Source organism: Chiroxiphia lanceolata, chromosome 11, assembly GCF_009829145.1.
Source record: "Chiroxiphia lanceolata isolate bChiLan1 chromosome 11, bChiLan1.pri, whole genome shotgun sequence".
NCBI classification, from domain to species: Eukaryota; Metazoa; Chordata; class Aves; order Passeriformes; family Pipridae; genus Chiroxiphia; species Chiroxiphia lanceolata.
In genome coordinates, this window is record NC_045647.1 from 6,285,656 (window position 1) to 6,307,874 (window position 22,219).

At 41.3% G+C, this 22,219-nt stretch overlaps 1 protein-coding gene across 3 annotated transcripts in view; it reads right to left on the bottom strand.

Moving 5' to 3' along the window:
• Positions 1-22,219, bottom strand: part of SLC25A26 (solute carrier family 25 member 26) — a 96,779-nt gene that overhangs the window by 38,097 nt on the left and 36,463 nt on the right. The gene's annotated exons all lie outside the window — the stretch shown is intronic.

Here is a 22,219-nt window from a genome sequence, read left to right on the forward strand (position 1 = left end):
TCTCCTCCTCTTTGACAGCTGGTCAACCCCAGGTTCAAATCTTCTTCCAAGTATCTGTTTTCTTCTATTTTATCTTTCTCCCCCAAACATGATGCATGTTGGGTTAGTTTTCCCCCTCATTTAGGATGATTTTGCAGTTCATGTATCAAATTATTAGTCTCAGAAAGTACTAATTCACCTTTTGCCATGAAAAGGAGTAGACACTCAAAATAGATCATGCTTATTAACTAATGTCGATATCTTTGCTCTGAGTAATGTCACGTTAAAAACATTCACTAAAGAGATTAATGGCTTATTAGACCCAAATTCAAGGTACACAAAGGAATCTGAAATGGTACATCTATTCAACATCCCAAGAGTTAAAGAGTATTGTCTGCTTCACTGTGTTGCAACTAATGATTAATAAATGAGTCTATTCAGTTAATCTGCCAGGCAAAACTAAACTTGACAGACACCTGCCACAGAAAATTTGTTATCTATTCAGGCAGGAAATGGCAGTGAGAAGAAATCAATGTCACTGCTGTACATTGAGCTGACAAACTGAAATCTCAGAGGAAGTTTGTCATCTTGGACAATGAGCAATATCCCTGGTGGCATCTCAGAACCCCACAATAAAGGTCAGGCATGGCTCTTATTTATCAGGGTCTTGAAACTCTAGTGTAGCAATTACATTTCATTTTTAATACTGGGTGAAAAAGTCCAGCTATTTGACAGTAATGTGTGGTAATATATTTATGAGAAGATATATATACATCATGCTACTGCATCATTGTTGAACTGGAGATATATGGCATCATTTCTTTGCAGTGTAAAATGAAAAGCAATATAATTTTATATTATCTAGGTCAAGAAAATAGGGAAAAAAAGAAACAACAGCCAATACATTTGCTTCGGATCTGTTAAAAGAGAGAAAAGGAAATGCTCTGTATCCAGCTGTACATCAAACAAAACAAGCTTTCAAATACAGTCTCCAAGTTTTGCTTTTTAATGCTTGTAAATGAGCAGCAAAATTACGCAGCTGTTAATAAGACAACAAGGAAAGCTTTTGACATAACCCCCTTTTTATCTCCTAGCTAGAAGCATTTCAGTCAAAGAGGAAATTTGTTCACGGCTGCTGTTTGATTTTCGGCATTAGTGGTGTTTGCTTTCCATGTCCTGCTCAGCAGGGTCGGAGCTGGATGGGGATTATCAGTTTCACTTTTCCCCACACGCCCCATGAGATGTGCAGCATCCAAAACACCAGGGAAGATTCTGGATGTATGTCAGTGGGACCTGCACAGCCACTGCGATCCCTCCTCTCCCGGATGGCTGCAGGATAAGGGCCTAAACATTCTTAAGTCACACTTTAATAGAGTTTGAAAATTTGCAAAACCCAAGCACCGCGAACAACAAGCAGAGCAGCAGCACCTTTGCTGCGCTAAGATGGTCCTAATGAGATGCCCTACATTTTTTGGAGTCTGTTTGACAACAACCTGACTTAAGAACAAAACCCACATAAGCAATTTCATGGGTATTGGAACGAAAGGGAGTCTGGCTTCCCACAGATTTTGTTTTTGCCATCAGATTCTCTGAAGCCAAATCATTTCCGAGCCACATTTAGCAATATTCCCATAGCAGAGACTTCCATCACATTTCTTCTTGAGATGTATTCCACAGCCATTGTTGAAAGTTCCTATTACAAGCCTTCCCTAAAACCTCTTAATCACCTTTGTTCTCCCCTCACAGACATATTTTCAAGAAACTTATAGGAACTTATATTTATCTTTGCAGCCTCTGCCCTTCCACCACATTTCCGTGGTCAAGATGTGGAAGGGCTGCTGTGTGTTCATATGTGCATACACCCTGCTTGCATAAGCCTTGTTTCCCTAAGAGACCAGACTAACAGCCCACACCCAAAAGTAGGATTAATATACGCAAAAAGAAACAGCTCTACAAGGGTAGCCCTTAGATGGCTTATTGCCCTTTCTTCCTCCACCACGACAGACGTGACAAAATCTCACAGTCTTAATTAGAACAGTTACAGCATTTCAATCCTTTTCATATTTCGCTTCTTAAAAGAAAAGCTCTTCAGCAATGAGCAGGATCACACCCTGCTAGGCAGCAATATTTATCCCTGAAATAGGCTAAGGCAACAATAAAAATGTGGTCCACACATGTGGGTAACTTGCTGCCAGCAAATATGAAACCCTGGCAAGCTCCACCAACCCCTCATTCGACATTAATATAAAATAGACAGAGAGTACCAGTTCTCATGTCTGGCCTAATGTTATATAACTGTGCTGTTTGTTCAACAGAGTCAACCCTTACACACACACACAAAAAATGGACAAGCTTAAAGCCCCCAGACAGCTGCAAATCATTATTCTAAAATGTTTTATAGGTTAGTGAAATTATCATTTACTCTGGTTCCTGTAGTCCTTAGCACCTGATGCCTAACTTAAGGTAATGAACTTTGCAGATCCTTATTTCTACAGATCTACCTAATTCCCCACATACGAGACGATTTCAAAAGATTATTTTTAATGTTACTTTTAGAAATAGTTGCATTTCACGGTCAGAGCAACAGATACACACATCTGGCTTCTAAAGAAAAATACCAACCTGCAAGTACTGCAGATTTATGACAGAGCAAAAGTCATCCTATCAAATACTGTTTGATCAAATAAAAGAAATTTAAGGAGGAACTTAATAATACTCTTTGTAGCTACAACACAACATTTTAAAGTAAAGCAAAATTCACCCATTTGATATCTGATGCTAAATTGCAAGCTGACATTGTCCCAGGAAAACAGCAGCCAGGAAGCAAGGGCAGAATGCTGAAGGAATGGTAAAGAAGCGGGGGGAAGAACCAAAAGAAAAAAAACCCAAAACCTCATCAGCCCCTTCACGACTGGGATTCCCTTCCAAATATGAGAATTCTTTCGCACAAAGAGGAAACAGATGTCCATGGCTGGAATTTGCATGTGGCTTTATTCTCTTCTAGGATACAATAAAACTACTCTTCTTCTCATCCTCCAAGCTAGAAATTAAACAGTGGCATGTCATGCAGAGTCCAGCTGTGCTTTCTACCTCCAACCTTTATTAGCAATATATTTAAAAAGAAGAAGAAAAGAAAGAGACAGAAACAAAGGGAGAAACTAAAAAAGCCTAAGAAATGAAAAACTGTGGTATGTGTTCTCAAAACAATATAAAACGTACAGATGTTCTTACTAATCTGTGGCACATGTTTGTTTATTCAGGTTTTCCCTGTCTCCAGTTCAGCAGGCTCTGCTCTCCAGAAGACTTATCTGTTTTTACAAACGTTAGAGTAAATACTGAAGGAGAGATTGGCACAAACAGCCAGAGGAGGAACAGGCTCACCTTGTAAGAGCTTTCTCAATGTCCCTGAAACTGCCCCCTCATCCCAGAAACTGCTCTCACCCATCCCTCCACTGTTCCCTGTATCAACAGTGATGGGAGAAGAGCAAACAGCCACAAAGAGGATTTTGAGAGTATGAACATCACAAAGGCCAACAGCAAGAATATCTGTTCACCTCAGGGAGGACATACTGCTCACGAGGTAACTCTTAAACTCGCACCTGACCTGCCACCTGCACTCACTGTGACAAGGACAGAGGTGCCATCACTGTCCAAGTCTTTTTGAGGAGTTTGAGGAGTACTGTACACAGTGTCTAGCTGGGGTGCTAAACTGTGCCTTCTCCATTGTAACTACAGAGAAAAGTCTAATAATCCACTTTTGAATATCATAAAAAACACACTGTTTTTCAAGGATACATAAACAGCTAATTTCAGGAGAACAATCTTCCCTTTACCTAAGTCTCTTTTACATTCCCCTTTTTTTTAAACCATCTTCTTTATAAAAGATAGGGGGTTTTTTAACAGGTTCAAGTTACAGCAGAATAAAACAATCCTGTCACCCCACTGGAGTTAAATATTTCCATTAATAATTACAGTAAATTTGTTTCAGTGTCTTGTCCTCCCAAAATTCTTCACACACTTGCCCAATACATCTGGATTATGATAAACTGGTGTTCCAGCTATAAATATACTTTCTGCAGTATGGGATTTGAAAAGACAGTATGAAATGAGGTAAACCTGTCCCCTGGACACCTCAGAGGCCAGAGCAATAGCCACCATGAAGACCTGGAGCTTTCCACAGCACTGATGAAGGTGTAGAGGACCCATCATCGATGGGATACCCCAAAGCTGACACAGTAGACTTTATTTTCTTGCAAATCTTCAAATAATACTGTCTCCCAGATTCTCCTTGATAAATTGCAGACTCCACAAGGAACCCAGTGGAGGTAATTTGTAATCTTAACATGAACGAAAGACCGTCAAAGCCATCAATGATGTTCCTGCAGCTCTGAGAGATGGAAGGTGGGAGCGTGGGGAAAGAACAAAGTCATATATTAAAGGAATGATGGAGAGCTTTGTTAATAAACACTGATGCCACTAGAAACAAAACTTTCCAGGCAAGTACACAACACTTGCATAGAAATGACCAGGGAAGATCTCTTGGCTTCGTTCCTTAAGGAAAACTGTGAAAGACCAAGTTCACACACAGCACCTTGCTATAAGACTGCACAAAGCCAAAGAGAGGTGAAACCCCTGCCTGGGCCATCTTTCCCAACCAGGAAAAATATCAAGTTGCATTTGCAACAAACAACTTTCCAGAGCTCTTTGGTGTCAAACACGTGGCTCTGCAGCACTGCCAGAGGCAAAGGGTGGTAGAAACACTGATCTCCACAATGCCAAGAGTATAATTAAAACAAAGGTTTCAGATCATGCATCAGCAGTCACCTGAGGTAATCGGCAATTCCCACATATTCAAGCAAATAATATTAACCCTGTGTGAGCTGGGAGACCACAGCAAGATATAAATGGGAAGAAATACAAAATTCCTGAATTATGCTCATTATTCTGGTTCAGGCATCCACTAAGCCTCAAATAAATATTTGCACCTTGCTTCCTCTCATTCCCCAGCTCTAACCCCAAAGATTTTCCACTTGTCACGTGGCATATGTGAATGTTTGGAACTAAATTCCTGTCTGAGACAAAACATTATGCGCCCCACAGGGTTGCTTAATTTGGTTACAAGCCATTCTCACAGATGTGCTTTGGACCAGTGTGGCAGAACTTCACATCCAACAGGATTTTGTTTTAAGCAGCACCACACACTCATTATAAAAGCAACATATAAGGGACATTATGTAGAAAAGATAAATACAAGAAGAATTTTATCTGGTTTTCCCTCTACTATAAAATGGTCTTGTGCTTAAAAAAGAAAAGAGAAAAAAAGAAAAAAAAAGTTTTTCTGGAGGGGCAATGTTGAGCAGCAAAGGGGAAAGGCACAGTCAGAGATCCGGCATGACTGTGTGTTCCCAAAACATGGGAAAAAGAGAGGCACTGAGGCAGATGCACAAACTCAATGCAGGCTGGATTGATTTAAGAGAGCCTGATGATCACAGAGCTCTAACTTTGCACACGCGTGAGACAGACCATCGTCGAGCTATTGAAGACTCTTTCCTCAAAGAAACAACATTAACAGCCTCAAATTCCAACCCACCCCCTTTCTGAACCAGCCCTTCACTTTGCTGGGAGAAGAGAATAACTATTAGAGATCATATAATGCCAACCACAAAAGTCAATTTTATTGGATTTCAAACATAAACTGGACTGACCAGCCCCTAATTAAACAAATAATATCCATGTTCTCCCATTTTCCAACAAATAAGCACTAAAGGAGATGCCTGTTTTGCTATTCATTCTCAACAACATATGAAAAAAAAAAATCCTCAGCAAGTAAACGAATATGCTGACACTGATTTGTACATGCTGTTTTCAAGGCGCAGATAAAAATCTTGTAGGATAAAAGATGAGTTTAGCAGCTCTAGAAGAATGAAGGTATTGTTTAACAGGAAGCAGATGTATGTCAGATGGCAAACTCATTAAAGTGTCCCATCGTTAAAGGAAACGGGATAACAACGAGCCATCTGAAAAAACCTGAACTGATCAGGAAATACACAAGCCGCAGCTAATCTCCTATTTATTGGTAGGTAATGCCTTTAAGTCATGCACATGCATTGAGTTTAGGACCATGAAGGACTGATCTTTGTTCTCATGAAAAAAACATAAGCGCAGAACCCAAGAGCAGGGAGAGCAGCATTTCTGGAAAAAGTCTTCTGAGGAAAAGCTCTTAACATTTGGAGAAGTTATTACATCAGCCCGTGGGTGCACACGCACACACGCGGTTCTGTGCTGCTGTCCGGGCAGCACGTCACTTCTCTGACTTTGAGAGCATTTTAAGGGACATTTTACATATATGTAACACTTTAAATGTGAGTATAATTGCAAAAATGCCTTATGAAAGGCACCTATCAAGGAAGAGCCTCTAAATACAAACTTGTAAACTCCAGCCAAGGAAAAAGTATTCACAGGCGGACACTGGACTGATGGATTTGCAGCATCACAGAGTTGAACAGTTCCTCAAATGAGAATTTTACAGGAGATAAAAGGACCCAAGCACAAGGAATTAAACAAGCAGCATTGAATCACAAAATCATAGAATCATTAATTTGGACTTTATCTCTAAGATTATCGAGTTCACCCATTAACCAGCACTGCCAAGCCCACCACTAAACCCTGTCCCTGAGTGCCATATGCACACAGCATTTTAATAACTCCAGGGATGGCGACTCCACCACTACCCTGAGCAGCCTGTTCAATGCTTGACAACTCTTTTGGTGAAGAAATTTTTCCTAGTATCCAATCTAAACCTCCCCTAGTGCAACTTGAGGCCATTTCTTCTTGTCCTGTCACTTGTTACATGGGAGAAGGGATTGACCCCAACCTTGCTACACCCTCCTCTCAGGGTAGAGAGCCACAAGATCCCCTCTGAGCCTCCTTTTCTCCAGGTTGAGCCCCCTTAGCTGCTCCACATAAGATTTCTGCTCCAGACCCTTCTCCAGCTCCATTCCCTTCTCTGGACACACTCCAGTCTCCAATCTCTTTCTTGTAGTGAGGGGCTGAGAATTGAACACAGGATTTGGATCAAGGACAGCATGTTTGATTCACAGGGCAGGTGGATCTATGGGGAGGAGTGAGAGTATTGCTTCATCTCGCAAATATTCAATCTAAGAAACTTGACAACAGTGCAGCTGTAATTGCACTGACATCAGCAAAGGAACTTTTGTCCTCAGTGTAATAGCCACAAAAAAAATAATTAACAGACTGGGAAGGAACATGGGTTTCTCCCTTTCTTGATATATCAGCCTATAGTAGTTTTGTTACAAATGTCTTATTACTACATTATGATTACAAGTACAACACAGCGACTCTCACCATCAAAATTAAATACATCTCCTGCCAGGAGTTTTCTGAGTATCACAAAAAAAATTTCCAGGAGAAAATCCATCTCTGCGTTTGCATATGGGCCTGATCCAAAGGTCATAAATTGCTGGGAATTTTGCACATATGATTTCGACAGCTTCTGGATCAGGACTGATGCTCAGGATGAACAAAAGAGGAGAGAGTAGATGCAAGAGTTCTAGTGTACAACACACAGATCAGCTAACCTGGATTCTCCCATGTCTTCCCCAGGAGGCACAGACCCAGAGTCATCAATGTGCTCTTTTTAACTTGGTGTGACCTTCTGCAAATTCCCAGCTTTTACAGAAGTCTAAAGAACAGCCCAACTCTTGGCCATATCTGAGCCCAAACTGTGAGCATTTAAGTACATCCTGAAGTCCCAATACAGTTAATGCAAGCTAAGCAAGTTCTTTTGAATGTTTTACCAAATACAGACTTTGGTGTTTTGCTGCATCACTACCCCTGGTTATTTGGTAAAGGTATTCCTGCTTATTTGCCTTTGTGGAGGGGAAAAAAAACCAACAAACCAAACCCAAACCAAAAAGAACATGTAAGCAAACATTGCTTTAAACAAAACACCCCACAGACACTATTGAGAAAATTCCTCCATCAATGCTAGCACAAAACCAACATTAATGGAACAATTACTATAAACCAATTTGGAACTTCTTTCCCTGAAGAGCAAGCCCTGTGCAGCACTGTTTATGTATCTTACATCATTATCTCCATCATGTGGCAGAGAGAAAGAATGCAGACTAATGTCAAATTTAGGAAACGCTGTTCATGTAAAGCTATTCTACTTATCTTACATTTGTATACACATTCAGAATTCTGTATCTCACAAAACGGGGCTTTGTTAAGCTTCCTTCTGTGGCTGCTATTTTCAGGTGTTGACAAAGAACCACACCTGCACTGCATGCCACAGGTAAAAGATGAAATAGGCTTGTCCTGCAAGGTGCTCCTCCCAGTGGGAGCCAATGGAACAATGCTCAGGGTGGGCAGTATGTCACACTGGAGCCTAAATGGCAAATTAGTAAAGGACTGATCTTCACAGACTCCTCAGAAGACTTTGCCATGTGTGATCTCCGTTGGCATTAGCCGAATAGAAGATGGATCTGCAAAGCACTAAAATACACGTCTAATTTCCCACTTCTTTATAGGGAAGCAGTTAAATGTATTCTTAAGTCCTGTAGTGAATAGTCTGACTATCCTGTGTGTCTGAAATAAGATCAGATTGTTTCTCCTCCCTCATCTACCTTTTTTATTTTTTTAATAAACACTTGCATTGCTTTTGCCCAAACACAAGACATGGTCTTGCAGAAGTGAAATGACCTACTAGCTTACAACAACAATGAAACTCCTAGTTTTTACATATTAAAGCTTTCTTGAACTGCAGCTACAGTTCCACAAACTTTAATCTGATTCTACATTACAAAAGACCTAATCTAAAACTCATTAGAGTGAATTGAAAAATCTCAGCAAACATTTGGTCAAACCCAAATGAGCAGTTAGACAATAGGATAGCATATACAGGAAGGATGATTTTCCTTTTTTTTTTTTTTTAATTTTTTTTTACCCTCTATAATTCTTTTCTGACAGTTTAACCAATTCTGCAGACTCTGTAACTATTTAAACAGGAAGCTCCCTGGACCCAGCAGACCTCCCTGCCTATGCAGCTGGAGAGTTACTCTGCTCCTAATGGAGCATTTCTTCCACCCCCACCCAAAGGTAGCAGCTGTGCGATGTCGGGTCCGACACTGCAGGGCCACCTGGGACTTGCTGCCCTCCCAGGTGTGGACTCGCAGGCTTGTCCACGGCAATCAAGCCCCTGGGAGAGCTGTCCCGCTGCCTGCATCCCCCAACTTCCTGCCTGTCAGCAAGCTGGGAAAAAACTTTAGTGAGGCTGGCTGCATGTGCAAATACAGCGTGCACAGAGCAGGGTTCCTGCTTTCAAGAACCTCTTGCAGCTTCCTCGAAGGAGCCTAACCCTGCTTGCACAACAGCAGCACCATTATGAGAACTGTGGAAATAAAAGCCATGACTCTCAGTGATTTCCTTTAATTCATTTATGGAGAAGATGCTTTCATCATAAGCCTTTGAATTCCTTTGCATGCCTTTATATGGCCACCTCCTTTCTGTCTGCCTTGAGGATCTCTCATAACCACAATGTTAAACCATAAAGCTAAACCAGAATGATTTCTCACACTTAGTTACCCAGCTTGGACATGAGGAAAGTGTGCCAGACTACAAGAACATGGGAATATGATCAAGAGGAACAAGGGTGCTTTGGTGGTCAAGACAGCTAAACAACTGGAACACCCCAGACACACACACACAGACCCTTATTTTCTTCATTTGCTTGTCCTGCCTGACTGCTCACACAGCCCAGCTATAGCTTCGGGATATCTCCAGGGCCTGAGGGAACTGAACTGCAAAGCATGACAGCAGCTCATGCTTGTTCTGTGAAATTCTGCTTATAGCTGTGATCAGCAAAATAGACACTACTGAGTTTCCACTTTACCAGTATAAATCATCCCCTCCATGCTTGGCAAAGCACTTAAGCACATGCTTAGCTGTGCTAGAGCTAATATTCTTCACAGCAGCTAGTGCAGGGCTGTGTTTTGGATTTGTGCTGGAAACCGTGTTGAAAACTCAGGGATGTTTTAGTTATTGCTGGGCAGTGCTCACACAGAGCCAAGGCCTTTCCTGCTCCTCACCCCACCCCACCAGCGAGTGGGCTGGGGGTGCACAAGGAGTTGGGGGACACACAACAGGGACAGCTGGCCCCAACTGACCCAAGGGACATTCCAGACCATATGGCATCACGCTCAGCACATAAAGCCGGGGAAGAAGAAGGAAGGGGAACATTTGCAGGTATTTGTCTTCCCGGGTCACTGTTCCACTTGATGAAGCCTGGGGATGGCTGAACAACTGCCTGCCCATGGGAAAGGGTGAAGGAATTCCTTGTTTCACTTGTGTGCTCAGCTTTTGCTTTACCTGTTAAACTGTCTGTATCTCAGCTCACAAGTTTTGTCACTTTTACTCCTCCAATTCTCTCCCCATCCCACCAGGGCAGGGAGTGAGTGAGCACCTCTGTGGGGCTCAGTTGCCAGCTGGGGTTAAACCATGACAACAGCTTTCACTATTGCTGAATACGAGCAAGGTTATGCTTTAAAAACATTACAGACCGAACAGAAACAAGTTCTTAAACTCCATACTCTTCTTTACACTCCCAACTTCCCACTAATCTAAAAAGCTCTTCCAGAGCTGGAGCTGGGCCAAAGTGATTTGTTGAACTGAGGCCTAAACAAAGTGTTCTGCTAAATTTGGGCTGCAAACAACATGGTGGACGAAGAGAAAACCAACTAATAGAGTCTAATCTTTTCTGTGGGTTATTTTAGATATACAATGCAGAACTCAGAGTGATCTCAAACATCCAACAGAGGACAAGCCAAGGTAAGAACACAACTGCAGCTCCACCAAGAGGCTTTATAATCACAACCAGCAACAGAAAAATCCAAGCAATGAGTGTAACTGCCAGGACCCCACGATGGGATCAGATCCCACTGTTTCCAGCACACTCCTCTCTCACACAGCAGGTCTGAGCACAGCATCTGTTGCACTGATGGTCCCTTTAAGAAACCTACTTCTGTGGAAAACATTGACACCAAAAGGAGAAAGCCAAATTCCACGCCCACTGCAGCATGGGAATGCTGCTCTCACAGCTTTAATTCATTTAAAGGCCATTTTGCATCCAGAAGGTTCCACTGAGATGATTTCTTTTCCTCACTGGTTTTGCAGCCATGTCAAATGCCCATTCACAGCCAAGTGGCAGAATTGCCAATTCCCTGCTGTCACAGGTACCTTCGTAAAACTCACAGTGCAATGGCTCAAGCTGTGTTGCCAGGTACGGGATTTTGTCTGTGATACAAAGCAGTCAATGGGATTTACATACATATGATTTGAACATAGTCTTCCCAGTTGTTTTCCAGCTGGGAAACAGTCAGCAATGAAATAATTTTCATGCTAACAGGCATTACTTGAGAGGAAAGGAAATCAAACACAAAAATGTTAGTTGGAGAAATGGCCAGGCATTCCCCAACAGTGAGGAATCTCCTGAAATTTTCCCTTCTTGCTGGACAGTACATTAGTAACTGCTTGAGAAACCTGCTCTTAGATAGGTCTCCAGAACTGTTTCTGTTTCTTCAGCATTTGGATGCCTTATTCTGGGTGATACTCACAGCCCCCATAAAGCACAGACAACGCTCCTTTCACCCTGACTGGGATGTCTCTGTCCAAATTAGTTTAACAAGACTATGAAGCAGCATCTGCAGAAACAATACTGATCCTGACCAAAGACAAGGTGCCCCAGAGGTTGCACTGCAACTTGTACTCAAGGAACGGGACAACAGACACTGCAGTAAAGAAAAATAAAACAAGTTAAGGACCAAAGAGAAAAGGAAGGAAAGCAGTGCTACTGCCTGATACAAAGAATGAGCTGATCTCAAACCAACTACCTTTTACAGTATCATGTTCGTAACCTTTTGGGCTGAAAAGGAACAGACTGGTGTTAGCAGCATATAATACAACCAGGTGACTTAAACCAGTTTTTTTTTCTAATGAGATTAGCAAGCTATACATTACAATTCCCATAATGTTTCAACCTCAAGGCATTTTAATTACATTTTTCATTTATCTTCCCTGGGATTTTCTGATTTGTGCCAGAATGCTTTCTTCACTTAAAATGCAATTTTTATCTCAGTGCAAGTGCTAATAGACCACTTCAGACAAAACAATCAAAATCTGCACAATTCATACAAGAGCAAAAATCAACTGTGGCTTTCAATCAAAGGATATAATTTCATTAACACCTTTCTTTAAATAGTATCACCAAATGTTGGTAGAGGGATTTGGGATCATGAAAAGACTTAAGAAACCTGCAGAACAATGTGCTGTTTCTGTGTTCTCACATACAATTTTAAAAGCTAAGCTGACCTGATGCCAATAAATGACCTGAGTTTGTTTGGAAGTCACAGAATCATAGAATGGTTCAGGTTGGAAGCGACCCTAAAGATCACCTCGTTCCAAACCCCTGCCATGGGCAGGAACTTCGACTATCAGTGTCATAGGCCTGGGAGTAATTTGGGGTAGAAAGGAGGTTCCCAAATTCTTTCTGAAATGCTGATAGACATGGTGAAAATAGCCTGTTATACTGGAAATTTCCAGTAGGCTTAGAGAATCTGAGACAGAATGAGCTCTATGTCTAGTGTCTGGTTGCACTTCCAGCTGCAGCCTTGGGGATAGAGCGGTTGTTACCACGTCCATCCTGCTCCCAAGTGCTTATCACAACCCCATCACAAATTACTGTCCCTGTCCCTCCCAAGCACTGGTCTGGCTCCTCACAGAACTGTTCTTGCCTAAGGAACACACAAGATTGGCTGATTTTACTCAGGCTTAAACCAAGGATGAGCTACTTCCACCACCACCACAGTGTGCCCAGCAGTGGTCATCCCAGAAAAGACCCTGACACGATGGCCTGTATCCACAGACCAACTGGAAAGTACCTGTTTGGAAAGCACAGATGAACACTGGGAATATCCCACCCTGGGCAAGAGCCTTTACAAGACATGATGATTGAAAAAAACAAACAACAAAAAAGTAAGGAACTCGTACCTTTGCTCTGCAGCAACTCAGTAAGATAAATGCCAAAAGCCTTTACTGTGGTGGAATAGTTAAATACAATCACAATAAAATTCCACCTGTCAGCTCCAAAAGCACCCCACATGTAGAATTTACACAAGCTGAACCAGAGCTGGTTCAGGGCATGTCATAACAGCCATTTCTGCACCGTGCACTGTTAAAATTGGCCTCAAGATGAATTGAGGGCCTGGAAAGGGCAACCATATTTCAAGCAAACCAGGACATGCTCAGGGTAGTTGGACTGCCCCTTCAGCTGCATTCCTGAGCGTTTAATTTTTGCCACTTGGTTTGCATGAAAAATATTTCCAGTACACTTCCAAAAATTCTGCAATACACTAAAAATAATTTCTGGTAAAACTTTAGAGAAGAAAAGTGTTAGTTTATATTGAAAAGATTTTGCATAGCATTATTCCAACCTGTGCTCCTAAGTGAAGAGTCAGCATCACAAGTATTTTTTTTTATCACATGAGTTGTTTGCAATCTGTCAGTTCTCACAACTAAAATATGGCATTGCCAATCTAATCACATCACATGGAGGGTTTTTTTTGAATGGCACCCTATTTTGGTTTGTGTTTGTGATGCTTTGCAGCAGAAGTCACTTCTGGTGTAAGAGATGGCATTACTAAAATGCAAATAAAAAGGCCACTGTAAATGATTTCACTCTTACTGTTTTTTTCTCAAGGGACTTTAACTTGAGAAATCTCACTGTGTGCAGAACTTCTGAATCAAGCTAGTGGTGCTGAGCACCCTCATCCCTTTTTTAAGTCAACTTCAGGCAGACAAGCATGGAGGAAATAATCAGGCGTGGCCCTTCCCAGGAGCTGTGCATTAGAAAGTCAGTCTGACACAAATGAATAGAAATCACTTGGGCTTTCTCAGGAATAAATGCACCAATAATGTAAGATTAAAACGTAATAATGAGAGAATTTTCTTTCATGTCCACAGACTACACATACTATATCAGCAATTCACATGCAGTTTGAAACCAACAAACTACTGTCAGCAACAAATATATTTCAGCTGTAGCAACTAGAACAGTTTTTAGCAGCAATTTTGTAGGGAAGGCTGCAATGAACCCCATGTCCCCTTTACCCATGCAGCTAAAATAAGTCTTCATGCTCAGGTAACACGTTATTGAAAGGGTATTTTTGAAGGTAAATATTTTTGTCAATTATTTGCTTTTAAAATGTTACTATTTTCACATTTCTCTGGATTTAAAAAAAAAAAATTACCCTCTCACAACCTACAAAAATAGATCTCTTGGGCATCTTTAAACCTGTATCATTAAAAAGGAGAGAGAGGGGGAGAATCAAATATCTTGGATTTCCTCTTATTCCAGGTAACTTATTCCATATGCAGTCCAGCCAACTAGTTAAAACTTCCTCCCCTTTCTATTTCCTGATGCTACCAATACCCAGTTCACAAAATCCACCATTTGGAGAGGTAATGAGAAATCCAAATGGCCAGCTGGGCTGCAGAAGGTCTGGGGTGTCCTCTGGAGAGGCCAGAGGCTCTTGAGAGAATAAGGCATCAAGCAGGGAATGATGGGGCAGCAAGAAGTGATCACACATTAAAGAAAGAACACTGGAAAAGCAGCTATAATATTGTTGCAAGTCACTTTTGTACCAAACACTTCACAAACAACTGAAGATTTGCCCCAGGACCTGCAAATATGGGAATGAAGGCAAAAGTCATTGCTTAATTCTCCTTAAAGAAATGCTGCAAGCCAAGTGCCACTTTGGTGACAGTTTATTCCTGATAAATAAATCATTTACACACCTGACACAGCTCATGTCTTTTTTTCGTGATAATTATAGTTTTAGAAGCCTCATTTAAGGGGTGCAAATTAATTTCCAAATTCCACCTCCTGTCAAAGAGTGTATTTTATTAGGTGATTAATTACCTTCAGGAGCACTTCAGGAGACACCTTGGAGGCAAACAAGGATTGCTGTGACAGCTCCTTTAAGATATGGCTCTGCTCCTAAGGCCCGATGAGCCCAGAGATAAAATAACTGCATACAGGTGTTATCTACAGCACCTTGGGATGTTTGTGCCTCAGAGAAGTGTATTTCCCCTCTAGAACATGCAAATATTTGCCTCGATGCTACAGCCCTTGCTTTGTGAGGAGTCCCATAAACTGCCTTGGGGTTGGTTCCACTTCCACAGTGAGGCAGAAAGCAAGAACAGCCATGGGGAACTGCCCTTCCCTCAGCTTCAATGTCCTCCTGAAACATTCTGTACCCTAAAACACACACCACTTGGCCCTCTCCAGCTTATATGCCTGGATGACAAACAGCTGGTTTCAAAATTCTGGGCCAAAAATACTTTTTGTAAGTTTTCTGTCAGTCAGTTACGTAAAGGTGGCAGGATTTATAGCAAATTTTACTGCTGTTTCCTTGCTGTCATTTCAGATTTCTACACTGAGCAGAGCTGCCAGCAGATCTATGCTCACATAACTCCTCTTTGCAAGCAAGTTTGGTGCCCAAAGTGACAGTGAGAAGAAGCCAGTGCAGCCCAACACAGCTTATACACACACCTATGCACCAAGTTCAGGTACCTCTACACTCCCTGTGACCTTGACATATCATTTAGACACTGAAAAAAATTTCCACAGAAAAACAACTCTTCCAATAACACAAGTGGAGAAACATGAAGTTTAACAAATTTTATAGTCTTTATCCACCTGTTTTACTTGAATCTCTTATTCCACACAACACCCAAAGCACTGCTGTCACAGGAATTGCTCTGCTCCCCTGCATTTCTTGTTTGCCTTCTCTTACAACTACACCTGCCTTTCAAGGGAATTACAGTTTTAGGGATAAAATGAGATCCAAAGGCCATTGACCAAGGGCAGGGCCTGTTCCCAACATGTCTGTCTAACTTATTTTAGCAGCCTCTCCTGATGGATGGACTGCACAGATGATCAGCTCAGGTGCTGCTTTGTTGGATAGTTCCCCAGAGCAATTTAAGTCATTACTTCTTCATCTCCTTATCACAGGCAAAGGAACAGATTTTTCTTTTCTCCTTTGCAGAAAATTTTCAAGTACTTGTCTTTATTTATCATTTTACCTTCCTGTGGCTTTTCCAGCGCTCTTCCTCCCTTTCCTGCACAAGGACATCAAAGACTGCCAAAGGTAATTCTCACTGTGTATTTCATTAGCAAGCTTAAGCCAGATTGTTAGAAAAAGCTGGTTAAATCTAAATCAACATTAACCCTACAAGTTTGGGAGCAAAAGAAAACACAAAGTCAGAATAGTCTGAGAGATTCTCTCATCTGACAGCAACAAACTTCTGCTGATCTCAGGGTAGTGGGATATCCCAATCTCCCTTCAGTAAGCATGGAAAACAGGGAACATCAGAGATGAACAGGGAGAAGGGAACACAAAACCAGTTTCCAAAATCTCTAGCAAAATAAGAATGAAAGACACAAAGTTGTTTTGGAAGCATTTTGAAAAGCTGAAGATATGTGGCAAAGGGAAGGATTGCTCTGGACTCTGAAAAGACCACCTGTAGCCAGAACAAATCAACAGCAGTTCTAGTTATCAAGATATGGATGTATAAGCCCTTGACATAACTCTCAGCTAAACATCATCAGAAAGTTACTTGCTGCACTTTCTTTCTCTCTGTCTCTCTCAAAAAGCTGAACCCCCCCCAACAACCATCAACAACAGCAGCAAAACAAAAAAGCCAAAAAATCAACAACATCACACAAACTTCCCAGAAAAACAATCAGAACCCAGTGAAGATCAAGCTGGAGCTTATTGCTCCAAATCTGCCCTTGATTAAGTATAGTCTTCCACTACTCAACAGTTGTTACAAGGTTAGAGAGAAAAGTATCATCTAAAATGTCATACAACCCAAAATTAATTAACCAACTCTGACAATCACTGCACTACAAACCTACTTAGATTTTAACCCATAGCATGTGCTGGAAACTTCCAGTTGAACATTCTGTATTTTCTCATTTGCCCACATACGCTTGTTATTAAAACCACATGCGGGCACTGAATCATTTCATGGTTCGTTTAGAGACAAACACGCAGAAAATTGTGGGAAACAAGTATAGCCCTAAGAGTCTGTGCAAGCCTGTGTAGTCTGAGGCCTGCTGTGCTGCAGGAGCTTGAGCTACAGGACTATGTTATTCTGGGGCTCAAAAGTGAACAGTAGAGAAGGCCCCATACACATACACTGAGTTTCGAGTAGATCATTAGCAGAGTCAGACAGTGTGACAGTTTCAGCCCTCAGTGCTTTGCAAAATGCCACATGTGTGCTCGACTGCTAGTTCACAACAAAAACCCCTAAGTGAGGCAGCAGGATAGTCTTTCATTTCTGAAACTGTGTGGCAATGAGGAGAATGCCCCAACTGCATAGGAAATTCAGAGCATAACCTCAGGCAAAGCACTCAATCTTTCTGGAACTGACATCTGGAAAAAATGGTAGCCCTTCATCTTGTCCATTGGACTAGAAGGTCACCAGCTCAAAGATGACCTTTTGCTGAGAGGACAGTCAGTATAACAGTAAGGCTTTGCTTTTGATCGTGTTTCTCTGGATTATTCATGTTACAGCAGTGGCTGAAGGACTCAAACATTATGTGCCAGCTCAGATGTGCAAAGATAACACACATGAAGTCCACCTGAGAACACAACCTCTTCCTGTTAACAATTACTATTGCATTCAGAAGCATAAATTCCCTGAAGAGAGAACAACTGTGTAAGCATTTTCTCTAAGAATACATCTCACCTGTGGAGATCTTATTCCCCAGCAACACAGGGAAAATTCATATCATGTCTGCAGATCTCCAATTTGGCTTTGAAGCCTAAAGCAGCATGTACAGGATCCAGGTTTCTTGTTGAGTCCTCTACCAGAATGGTAAAAAGTCAGATCCTCACATTGTAACAGAAATATCTTCACTAGTTGCAAGACCTCAACTTGGCTCTTAGAGGGATGTATGTACACCCATACCAGAGATTTTCCCATGGAACACAAATGCTTCAAGATAAAATTAAACCATATGAGGTCCTCCAGGAAGTTCTAGGGGAAACCTTCTAAAGTCAACTCTGATAGAACAGCTGCCTACTAGAGAGCTCCACAAAGAGGTCATTTGTGATGAAAGACAAGGAAGATGATAGCTGATAAATCTAAAGCTCTATAAACCTTCCGGCCAGATAAGGGGCACACAGTTCTCCCAAGAACACTGGCTTGCCTGCGGCTTTACAAGGACAGTAATGACACTCAAAAGCAATAATGAAAGCCTCAGACCTCAGCCTTTTACTAGTGTTTCCACCTTGCTCCTGTTGGAATTCTATAAAGCAGGACTTCTAGCTGGTATTACTGAGGCAGTAAACATCCCCTTTCAGAAAAGGGTGCTGTAATTTCAGACAGCTGCATATGTAAAACTCTACCTCGGACTAAATAGCTGATACCTGGAGAGGGAAAACAAAGAAATCCCAGCCAGGTTCCTATAACATAACTGGGACTTCTGACAGACGGTTGGAAAGGTGGAGGAGAGGGGGGAGGGAAGGTCATAAGATTAACAAGCGTGTAACAAACACAGAACAATATCCATCAAGAATATGATTAAGGCAATCATTTCAGAACTAGGGAAAGAGATGGTTTTAGTACCAAAAATTTTAAGTATATAGTAAATTTGGGTTTTTTGACCAAGCTTTTGGGGTAATAGGAACCCATATTTGCTGCTCTGTACAACTCTAGGAGTAACTATTCATTCCCACCCCACTTGCAACACTGGTGAACTGTGGACATAAGAACCCTTTTCTCCTTGTGTTTCTGAACGGAAACAAAGCTTTTTCCATGAGGAAAATCCATATCTTTGAAAGAAAGAACTTTACAGTGCAATCTAAATATTCATCAAAGCTCTACTTGTAACAGCAGGAACTTAGCACATGGAGGCAGGTGGGGCGAATAAGAATTTATGGGATGTCTGTAGACATATTAAATATCTGAAGTTCGTTCTTCAAAGCACAGGTAACGCTGAAATGGAGTTTACAGACACAGTTGATTTAAAATATGCACGCTCTCAATCTATACTCAATACCTTCTCATATAAAAACAGATGCAGAAGATACCATCTGCTCTTTATAGGCACTGGTAATCAAAGGTTTTCTGGTAGTCCAAGCACAGGCATTAAAGGACATATTGGGGTAAAGCTCATGCTAAAAAGGGAGCAATGCTCAATGCTGTGTTCTTTCATCCAAAGGTACACCTGCATCCTTGATCAGAACATTTATTCAATCTGAGGCATCTGGGCATCTGCACTGTGTCCATATTCAGGATACTTCAGTTTCTAAAACCTGAAAAATACTTTTGGTCAACAGGATTGTCTAAGGTTGCAATTTCTTCACTGTCAAAGAAGAATATTCATGAGTTCTTTGTTAAGCAATAAACTTCTTTTATCTTCTGATTATTTTCACGGAAAAGTACAAGAAGGAGAGTGGCAAGGTACTAAGAACTTCCTGATAATTAACATGCTGCATCAAGTAAGAAACCAGGATATCTTCCACCTAGATGCCTGGAAGCAGCCTGACTCTACAAACATCTCATTCAAGCAGTTCACACTCAAGTTAACAGGAGCTTGGAGAGCAGAACAGCTCTTAATACACAGAAATGCCAACATTTCTGTTTCACTGTGATTTTTCTTAATGTATTAGAATATTTCAAAACACGCCTGTGCAAAAATCTTTTCCATCCCAGTAAAATGGAATATTAAGGTGTTATTGAGCAGAAAAAAGCTTTAGGATCACAAAATACTATCCAATTTTACTGTCTCTGATCCAAACTGTAGCCTGGGTATCCATTCTCAAATAGAACTAAACCACACTGGGAGCTTTATGCTCTCTGAACTGTTATTAAGCTGCACTATAAATTTAATTACGGAAACACTTTTGACAGAATTAAATAGTAGTGCTTGAAGTCAGAAATAAGATCACCAATGGTGGAAATAACATTGACAGATTTACATAAAACCTGACTGTCTGTGATAAAGCTTAAAAGCAGCAAAGTACCAGATACCTTTAAGAAAAAGATTTCTAAGCCCATTCAGGTACCTGTCACAGTTATCTGGCATGGATACAATTAATTGTAAATAAACCAACAATGGAACAACTCCACCTCTGCAAGCACACAGCATTTGCAAGTCTGATTCCCAGTGGGTAAAAGCCATTACAACCCAGTGCCCACAGAACACCATGCAATTCTAATATCTTGGCTTTAAACTCCCTGATCCTCCTTTATAGGTTGATTTTTTTTTTTTGGCTATTTCAGGCATTTCACTATAATAAACTATGGAATTCTGCTCATACAAAGAAAATTCCATAACTAAATCTTCAATTAAAGAGTCTCATATCTACCAGCAAGAGGAAAGTGGTGCCTCAAACCTGCATCATGGTTTGGTTACTTGCAGACTACCCACAACAACTCCTGAAAGGACATCTGTGCTCATGAAGCCTGAGGACATTTTGTACCAACAAGTATTTCTCATTTTTAATACTTGACTGTTCAGGAGTGCCCTGAACTAAACTTCAACTTGTTAATCTCCACAGGTATTTGGACTGTAGCCCATGTATTTTCAATGGGTACCTGACACACGATAAATGACAATATTTGGTTAGTACAGTAAAACCCAGTGCCTTTGCCAATTATTAACACTATAACATGGTCTTGATCCAAATTTCACTGCCATTGTCGGGTTTTGCCTTCCATCACAATGTCTGGATGGTAAAATTTTAGTTAACCATGTGAATAATAATAATGAATCAGTACTAAGGTTTCTATCACCACCATATGCTTGTAATCTGGCTCCAAAAATTACTTATTTCACTGCTGTACCAGTAAGTAATGGAACACGAGCCATTCAATAGGATATTTACTGACATCTTGTCTCTGACTGTACAGAGCTACATTTCTACACTGCTTTGCTATTGAAGTGGTAAATGAAATCACCCACTTTTCCCCCTCCTTAGCCTTTGAACTCATCATCTGATTGTAGACAAATAAGGCAGAGGTAGGGACAGAGCCCCGAAAACTTCTGTGAACATCACATAAACACCTCAAACACATCTGTAAGCATCTTAGCTGAGCTGAGAGACTCAATTTGGAAACTCCAGTTTGCAGGGACGGCTGCAGAAGGAGCTCAAAAGCTGTTGGTGTGGTTGCTGGCCAGAAAAGATACTATGGCCTTGAGAGCAGGATGCTGGTCATGTACTGCACCATGACAAGGTGAATGTAGAGGAAGGCAGCGTGCAGGCAGCTCAACAGCCTTTCAGAATTTCCTTCAGAACACAGAACCATCCAAAACACTGCGGGGGGGGGGGGGGGGGAACCACAGAAGAAACAACAAAGAAAACAAAAAGCCGCTGCAGACCTGTGTAAATAAATGGTGAAGCTGCTTAAACCCCAAGGATTTCTGGTTTGTGATGATGGATTAAAGAGCAAAGCAAGAGCCTAAGAGATTCTGTCTGCGTTCTGCTCTCAAAAGAAACATAATGCACACAAGAAAGATTGGCAGAGAATGAAGATCCAGTGTTTGGGGATCAGTGTACAACTACTAAAGCTGAAGTGCTCTTTAACAGGGTTCTCTAACACACAACCTCTGTGGGGAAGCTCAGGAGACCATCTACAGAGCACTTTCCCGAGCTCAGGGCACCACTTAGTCTTTCTTGGCCACAAAATGTTATCTCTGGCTGCTTAGGATGTTCAGAGTCCTCAGTCCTCCCAAGGAGACGGGGAAATCTGTGAGGCCAATAGGCCAGCAAACATCTGAGAAACAGCTGCTGAGAACTTTAGAAGTTCCAGAAACCTTAGAGTTGATTAAAAATAGAAATAATTTAATCAAGGTCACATTTCTCCTCAAAAAGAAGGAATTCTCTTTAAATACACAGTATTTTTTACAGGAAAAGTACTCCTCGTGTTGGCAATTCACAGGCCTTGGGAAAATAAACACTTTAAGTCATTCTAGGCCATCTTACTTGAAGATCATAATTTCCAAGGAGACTGAGAGATCAAACCTCAGCAAGCAGACCATATCCCTATTTCATTGTCCATATCCCTATAACCCATGCAGGCTCTTCCAGATGCAGGATAAAATTCATACTGGATCCTTGAGTTGGCTTCTTCCTAACATTATTACTCA